The sequence below is a fragment of the Phyllobates terribilis genome, unplaced genomic scaffold (genome assembly GCF_046119375.1).
Source record: "Phyllobates terribilis strain yellow unplaced genomic scaffold, ASM4611937v1 Scaffold_11__3_contigs__length_659146591, whole genome shotgun sequence".
NCBI classification, from domain to species: domain Eukaryota; kingdom Metazoa; phylum Chordata; class Amphibia; order Anura; family Dendrobatidae; genus Phyllobates; species Phyllobates terribilis.
Window position 1 is genome coordinate 607,874,952 of NW_027362771.1, and position 8,745 is coordinate 607,883,696.

Sequence of the window (8,745 nt, forward strand, 5' to 3'; positions counted from 1 at the left end):
CACAGTTTTGAAATGGCGACGAAGATGTTTAGTGCTGACGATGCCATTATCAGCATGACTATTCCGGTGATTTACATGCTGGAGCACATGTTAAACAGAATTCGGAGTCAGGTGGTGGCACAAGAGGAGGTGGAGGAAGTAGAGGAGGAGGAGTTGTATGCGGAAGGGCTAACATCTGCAAGGTCCAGAAGGTCGGCAGCACCAAGGCGGCAGGCATGTGAGGGTGGGGGAGATGGTTTTACCAGGGCGCATGGTAGCAGCCAAACTAGTGAGGAAGGTGCAGGAGCCCAGGAAGAAGTGGAGGACGAACTGATGGAAGACTCATCAGATGAGGGAGACCTTGATCACATTTCTGTTGTGCGAGGTTGGGGGGAGAGGACAGAGGAAGGAAGCATGATTGTTACCTTGCCACCAACACAACAGGGACTTGGTGCTCCTGGATGCGCAACACACATGAGTGCCTTCTTGCTGCACTACCTGCAACATGACCCTCGAATTGTGAGAATTAGAAATAATCCTGACTACTGGGTTGCCACACTGTTAGATCCCCGGTACAAAAGTAAATTTGCAGAAATTATTCCTGCCATAGAAAGGGATGCACGCATGCAGGAGTATCAGCAGAGACTGTTGCAGAATCTTACATGTGCTTTTCCACAAAATACCAGTGGTGCACGTAGTGAATCTCACAGTTCCAACTTGCCAACCGTGGGACCGTCAAGTGTTCAGCACTCAAACCGTAACAGAACCACAGTATCTGCTGGTAACATCAATTTTGCGGAATCATTTCACCACTTTTTTAGCCCATCCTTTGCAAGGCCACAGGAGACAAGAAGTCTGACACATAGTCAACGCCTAGAGACGATGGTACAGGAGTATCTCCAAGTAAACATTGAAGCCACGACTGTGTCACTGGACCCTTGCTCTTTTTGGGCTTCCAATCTGGATAAATGGCCGGAGCTAGCCACTTACGCCTTGGAGATATTGTCATGCCCCGCAGCCAGCGTTCTGTCTGAACGTGTGTTCAGCGCTGCTGGTGGTGTGCTGACAGATAAGCGCACGCGGCTCTCCACTGATAATGTAGACAGACTCACGTTCATAAAGATGAACAAATCATGGATCCGAAACGACTTTTCTACCCCTGTGTCATCCTGGGGAGAGTAAAAGCTTGATGATTGGTTAAAATCACCCTACCAAACGTTTTAAGCTTTCAAATTACTAATCATGTTTATCTGTATCTTGACTGGAAAATAATTTGGGCTTTGTAGCAGTGTGCAGCACTGATCCTATTAGGCCATCTATAATAAGCTCCACCAGATTTAAAATTAAAAATAATTTTTAGCTGCATCTAGCCCGGAAAATAATTTTGGGGCTCCGAGATGCGCAAGACACATAAGTGCCTTCTTGCTGCACTACCTGCAGCATGACCCTCATATTGTCAGAATTCGAAGTAATCATGACTACTGGGTTGCCACACTCTTAGATCCCCCAAACTTTTCGATCAACCTTTTCATTTTAATAAAGACCAAAAAAATGGTCATTTTTGAAATTATAAGCATTAGCAGGTTGTTAGAAACTGAAATCAAACAGTTTTCAACTCAAAACTTTATTCTAGGTGATGTTACATTTTCACATAGGACCCCTTGTTCGAAAGGAGCTTCTGAACTCTCTCGTCCATTGAATTTGTCAGTTTTTGGATGGTTTCTGCTTCAATTGTTTTGCATGAGGACAGAATACCCTCCCAGAGCTGTTGCTTAGATGTGAACAGCCTCCCGCCATCATATACACTCCTTTTAATGATCCTCCAAAGGTTCTGAATGGGGTAGAGGTCAGGGGAGCATGGGGGTCACACCATAAGTTTGTCCCCTTTTATGCCCATATCAGCCAGAGATGCAGATGTTTTATGTGCAGCATGAGATGGTGCATTATCATGCAGAAAAATGATCTTGCTGTGAAATACACGGTTCTTCTTCTTGAACCATGGCAGGAAGTGCTGTTTGAGAAAATCCACATACATTATGGAGTTCATCTTTAGCGCCTTCAGGGATCCTAAAGGGGCCGACAATCTCTCTCCCCATGATTCCAGCCCAAAACATTACTCCACCTCCTCCTTGTTGGCGCTGTAGCCGCGTTTGCGTGGGGTGTCCATCAACCAGCCATCCTCCACTCCATCCATCTGGACCATCGAGCGCTGCACGGCACTCATCCGTGAACAAAACAGTTTTGAAATCAGTCTTCATGTAATGTTTGGCCCACTGGAGCCGTTTCTGCTTGTGTGAAGTGGATAGAGGAGGTCGACAGGATGGCGTATGCACAGCTGCAAACCTCTGAAGGACCCTGCATCTTGTTGTTCGGGGGACGTTGGAGGCACAAGCAGCTTCAAAAACTTGTCTGCTGCTATGACAAGGCTTTTTTGCCGCTGCTCTTTCAACCTGACGTAATTGCCTGTAGGAAAGAGTCCTCAATTTGCCCTTATCAGCACGCACACGTGTGTACTGTGAATCAGCTACATACCTCTTGATTGCCAAGACACTTCATCCTGATCATCGCACAATGTTGATTGTAGTCATGCCTTGACCTAAACACTCTACAATTTGTTGCTTCTCAGCAGCCGACACATCCTTTTTCTTTCCCATTTTGGCAGAAAATGTAGGCTGCTTAATAATGTGAGAGAGCCTTCTTAAGTAGTCTTGCCTTTCATTGGACACACCTGCCAAACTAATTAGCACAGGTGTCTGCAATTGCTTACAGTGATATAAAGAGCCCTGACACACATCACCATCAATGAGTTTAACTGACAAACAAACAAATTCTTCCCTTATCACTCCTAAACACTTTTTGCATATTAATTTGGAACGCGGTGTACATGTGCTTTTCCACAAAACACCAGCGGTTCACGTAGTGAATCTTACAGTTCTAACTTGCCAACCGTGGTCTGTATGGAATTGTTCAATAAAGGGCCCAAAATTAAGATAACATAGATGGGAGAGGTCTCTATGAATAGGAATTCCTAAGTATTTGATACCCTGTGAGGGCCAGGCAAAGGGAAAGTTGGACTGGATGGAATCCTATATGGATTTGGGGAGGGAGACATCGAGGGCCTCAGACTTCGCTGCATTGATTTTAAAATTTGACCATGTAACAAAGTGATCTATTTCAGCCATAACAGCATGGATGGATATATGTGATTGAGTGATATATACTAGGACATCATCAGCAAATAGAGAGCACTTGTACTCGGTGCCTCCCACCTCAATCCACCTAATATTGGGGTTATGGCGAATTGATGAGAGCAGGTGCTCCGTCACTAGGATGTATAAGAGAGGGGACAGAGGACATCCCTGCCTTGTCCCATTGGTGATTGTGAAAGGTGATGAAAATGTTCTGACGCACCCCCTGGGCCTTGGGACACCCGGAGCCGGACCCTTTTTGGTGGATGCTGGTGGTTGTAGTCTTCGTGGCGGCGACCGGGTTCCGTGGCTCAGGGCGGTCAAACCATTGGCGGAACTATTTATGTGGTTTTGATGTTTAAATGTCCGACTACGCCACCCGTGGATTGCGGTCAGAGTGAACCGCCGCTACAGGGCAGACCGCTGAGGCTGGTGTTGAGGGTGCAGCAGAGCGTAGCATAACTCCCCACGGGAGGAGTATAGCCTCAGGGCAGTGTATGCGGAAGATGGGGGTGATGGTGCAGGGCAGCAGCAGTAACGACACGGAGTCAGTGATGCAGTCCAGGGCCTTTACTCACAGTTCTTATTATCCAGACCACGTCTGCAAGTAACGGCTGCCCACGTCGTACTGTGCTCACCAGGTGAGGGGCTCAGACAACTCCCAGATAACTTTGGAGCACTTCACAGGACCCCCTTTGTGTGTCCTTTGTCTGGCCTTTCTTACCAACACTTCTGTCCGGCTGCCTCGGGCCTCCTCTTGGTAAACTTGGTGCCAGTTTCCCTGACCCTATGTGGTGCCTTCCTAGCGGGTGTAGCGAGGGGCTGCGCCACATAAAATGTCAGAGCCTCCAGTTTCTAGCTGAGGGTCGTTTCCTGCCTCCACTAGTTCGGGGACCGGTCTCCCCCTTTGGCCTGACCCCTCCATGCAGGTGGATTCGGGCGTGCGGTGGCGACTCGCCCGTCCGCACCCCTGGGATCCCTTCATTCCTCATTCCTGGAGCCTTCTCCGCTCCTCTTCCTTCCTTCTCCCTCTTCCAGGCCTGGGCCTCTGTTACTAGGCCCGCCTCCGGAGCAGAGCTCATGCAGAGCCCCTGCTCCCTGCCACTTCTGCTCAGACTTCTCTGCACTGAACTAAGATGGTGCCCACCTTTTATACTCCCTTCTCAATGCACCCAGGAACTGCTTCCTCCCTGCTCCTGCACTACAGGGTTCCCCTTCCTCAGTGTTCCCTCCCCCCACTCCAGCCAGGGACAGGGACTGTCGTGCCCATCTCAGGGGCATATTGGTCGCCCTGCCCCACGGCAATGTGGTGTAATGCATGCAGGTGTCGGGTCCTGATCCACACTCCATCCTTACCTGAGAGTGAGATATCACACCTCTGGGTGAGGTGCAATACGTCTGTAGCAACCGAGCCCTCAGGGTGCTACAGTTCCATTTATCTTCAGCCTAGGTGACGTATTGCGATACAGGGCCGTGATTTTGGCTATAAAAGGGTCCCCTAGACCCCTACCCCAAGCTTTTTAAGAGAATCATATATGGCGTGCCAGGAGACTCTATGGAATGCTTTCTCAGCATCCAACGAGAGCATCTAATTACAAATTTTTAACTGCATCTAGCCCAGGAAATACTTTGTGCCTAGTAGCAGTGTCTGCTAGTCAGCGGATTATCCCGGCTGTTAAGCAAGCTACACCACCTGTAGTTTAGACACTTAATTTTTTCAAAGTAAATGCTTCGGGACCATGGGATACTCAGTGAAGAGCATCAGGAGGCACCCCAAGGCATAGGGGCTGGGACTGGCAGTAGGATGCCTTGCGGTGGACAGCCGAGCTCGATCCTTATAAAAGCTTTTTAACTGCAGCAGCTTTAGTGGACGCTACTGGAGCTGGAATTACGCGGCTGCTGTCATGAGACTTGCCCTCCAATAGATCCTTGTAAATGGATTTAAAGTGTATTCATTCAAATTAGAGAGACAATTTAAATTAAAAAGCTTAGAGCTGCCTCCACCACAGGGGGGCTCGCTCGACCCACCAGCGGACAGGCACCAGTATTGGGAGAGGGGGGCTGGCCATCAGGGTTCACCGCGGCTCTGGCACAAACCCGGCGACACGGAGGTGGCACGGGCAGGAGCGGACTGGCCGTGTCGGCTTCTCACTTTTTGGATTTTAGAAGGGCATGACATGCCTATATCTGTGTCTCCCCCTCCTTTTACTCCTCCACCTCTTTTATTTTCGCATGACTATATGTACTTGTCACTTTTCCATGTGTTAGTTGTGTCTTCTGAGCAGTTTGTCAGCTTTTGGACACCTTTGAAGGTGTTTTCTATGTGTTTCTATGTGTTTTTGTTTGCCTGCCATTGGTTTTAACGGTGTTCGAAGGTGTTCGACGAACAGTTCGACGAACACACGGGTGTTCGACGAACCGAACCGAACTCGAACACTACGGGGGTGGCTCAACACTAGTTATTATGCAACAGCAACGTAATTATCAGGGAATTGTTTGTACATTGACTCTGGGGCACCATTTTACAAAACATATGACTTGTATTCAGATATTTAACTAATCTTTCCTCTGTTGGCTCATCCGCTAATTTTTAGATATCACTGAATTAGGTTGTATAGATTACTTGCTATGATCTCCCATATACATTACACTCAAACATGAAGGATTCCTACAAGCCTGCCTGTACGTAACAGATAATCAGAAGCAGCAGCAAAGAAGACATTTTACAGCAGTGCAGAGCAGTGTAGCTATGAATTCATCACTAGGGTGACTTACTGGATAGCAGAAGAAGCAGCACGGCTCTGTTTATGTTTGCTAATCACTCTACTCATCCTGTATTGATAATCCTAAAAAGGCAGCAGGGATATGAGCTAGCAGTTAGACTTCTTTTGACCAAGATTGATTTTGGCAAATTTTGAGAATGGTTGATCATTGATTGAACTGACATGGATGTAACATAGATGGTAAATTATGTAGTTAATTCTGATGCCTAAAGCCAACATGACTACTCATATGCCGTATTCATACGTATGACTTCCTAACATGTTGCTTTTCTTCTACAGCACAGTGAAGATCACTTGATGTTACATTTGCTTTCTTAGAGAACACAGAAGAAAAACAGGAATTTAAAAGTTCAGTCTTCTCAACATCATTATTGACCAGTTTACCCTTTTCATCCTTTAAAAATCCTATAGCATCTTTGGCTTTTCTTTAAATTTTGACTTACTTCCAAAATCCTTTCATATTGCTTTTGGTCTCTCTTGCAAGCCTCACTTCATTACTGGCTTTAGCTCTTCTAACGCTAGCCCAGCTTTCCCTGCAGACAGCATTATATTCTTCTTTAGATATGAACGCTTCTTTCCATTTGATACTCATTTCTTTGTTCCTTTTTAGCAAGCTTTTAAGTTCAGTATTCAACCATCCTGGTCTCCATAAATGCTTTCCATTCTTCCTTCTTTTCGGGATTGTTACTGATTGTGCAGTGAGAATTTAATTTAGCAAAATCTCCCATCCTTACTGGACATTACTTTCCTTTAGAACATCCTACCTTTCCTTTCTTTTTACTGAGTCCATTAAAAACTGCCTTTATACAGTCCAATCTTAAAATCTCAGTTTTCGCAGGTTTTCCACCTTTTGTAGTTCAAAAGTTTAGGATGGAATTATCGCTGCCCCCTAAATTCTCTATCCCCTTTACTTCCTCAACTGTTTCCTAATTTTTTGGTATAAATTAGATCCAAATAAATAATGGCAGCAGTGTGATTTGAACCCATGCCTCCAGAGAGACTGGAGCCTTAATCCAGCACCTTAGACTGCTCGGCCACGCTACCTCACACAGATTTTCAAACTAATTTAAATCAGAAATTTGCTAATGATATAAGTTGCAAAAAACATTGTATAACTAATTAGACAAAAATACAAATGTTATTATGCATGAGCAACGTAGTTATCAGGGATTTGTTTGTACATTGACTCTGGGGCACCATTTTACAAAACATATGACTTGTATCCAGATATTTAACTAATCTATCCTCTGTTGGCTCATCCGCTAATTTTTAGATATCACTGAATTAGGTGGTATAGATTACTTGCTATGATCTCCCATATACAGGACACTCAAACATGAAGGATTCCTACACCCCTGCCTGTACGTAACAGATAATCAGAAGCAGCAGCAAGGAAGATATTATACAGTAGTGCAGAGTAATATAGCTATGAGATCATCACTAGGGTGACTTATTGGAAAGCAGCAGAAGCAGCTTGGCTCTGTTTATGTTTGCTAATCACTCTGCTCATCCTGTATTGATAACCCTAAAAAGGCAGCTGGGATATGAGCCATCAGTTAGACTTCTTTTGACCAAGATTGATTTTGGCAAATTTTGAGAATGGTTGATCATTGATTGAACTGACATGGATGTAACATAGATGGTAAATTATATAATTAATTCTGATGCCTAAAGCCAACATGACCACTCATATGCAGTATTCATACGTATGACTTGTTCACATGTTCCTTTTCTTCTACAGCACAGTGGAGATCACTTGATGTTACATTTACTTTCTTAGAGAACACAGAAGCCAAATAGGAATTTAAAAGTTCAGTCTTCTCAACATCATTATTGACCACTTTACCCTTTTCATCCTTTAAAAATCCTATAGCATCTTTGGCTTTTCTTTAACTTTTGACTTACTTCCAAAATTCTTTCTTATTGCTTTTGGTCTCTCTTGCAAGCCTCAATTCATTACTGGCTTTAGCTCTTCTAACGCTAGCCCAGCTTTCCCTGCAGACAGCATTATATTCTTCTTTCCATTTGATATTCATTTCTTTGTTCCTTTTTAGCAAGCTTTTAATTTCAGTATTCAGCCATCCTGGTCTCCATAAATGCTTTCCATTCTTCCTTCTTTTCAGGATTGTTACTGATTGTGCAGTGAGAATTTAATTTAGCAAAATCTCCCATGCTTCCAGGACATTTCTTTACTTTAGAACATCCTACTTTTCCTTCCTTTCTACTGAGTCCAATAAAAACTGCCTTTCTACAGTCCAATCTTAAAATCTCAGTTTTCGCAGGTTTTCCTCCTTTTGTAGTTCAAAAGTATAGGATAAAATTACCGCTGCCTCCTAAATTCTCAACCCCCTTTACTTCCTCAACTGTTTCCATATTTTTGGTAAAAATTAGATCCAGATGAATAATGGCAGCAGTGGGATTTGAACCCACGCCTCCAGAGAGACTGGAGCCTTAATCCAGCGCCTTAGACCGCTCGGCCACGCTACCTCTTACATATGTTTAAAGTTATTTATATCAGAAGTTTGCTTTTGATGTAAGTGGCAGAAAATATTTTATATCCAATAAGACAAAAAGACAAATGTTATTATGCAACAGCAACGTAATTATCAGGGAATTGTTTGTACATTGACTCTGGGGCACCATTTTACAAAACATATGACTTGTATCCAGATATTTAACTAATCTTTCCTCTGTTGGCTCATCCGCTAATTTTTAGATATCACTGAATTAGGTTGTACAGATTACTTGCTATGATCTCCCATATACAGGACACTCAAACATGAAGGATTCCTACA

At 44.4% G+C, this 8,745-nt stretch overlaps 1 non-coding gene across 1 annotated transcript; it reads right to left on the reverse strand.

The window, feature by feature from the left end:
- Window positions 1–8,355: 8,355 nt before the first annotated feature.
- Window positions 8,356–8,437, reverse strand: TRNAL-AAG (transfer RNA leucine (anticodon AAG)). Its single transcript has one exon. It is a non-coding gene; the product is annotated as a tRNA-Leu (tRNA).
- Window positions 8,438–8,745: the final 308 nt, after the last annotated feature.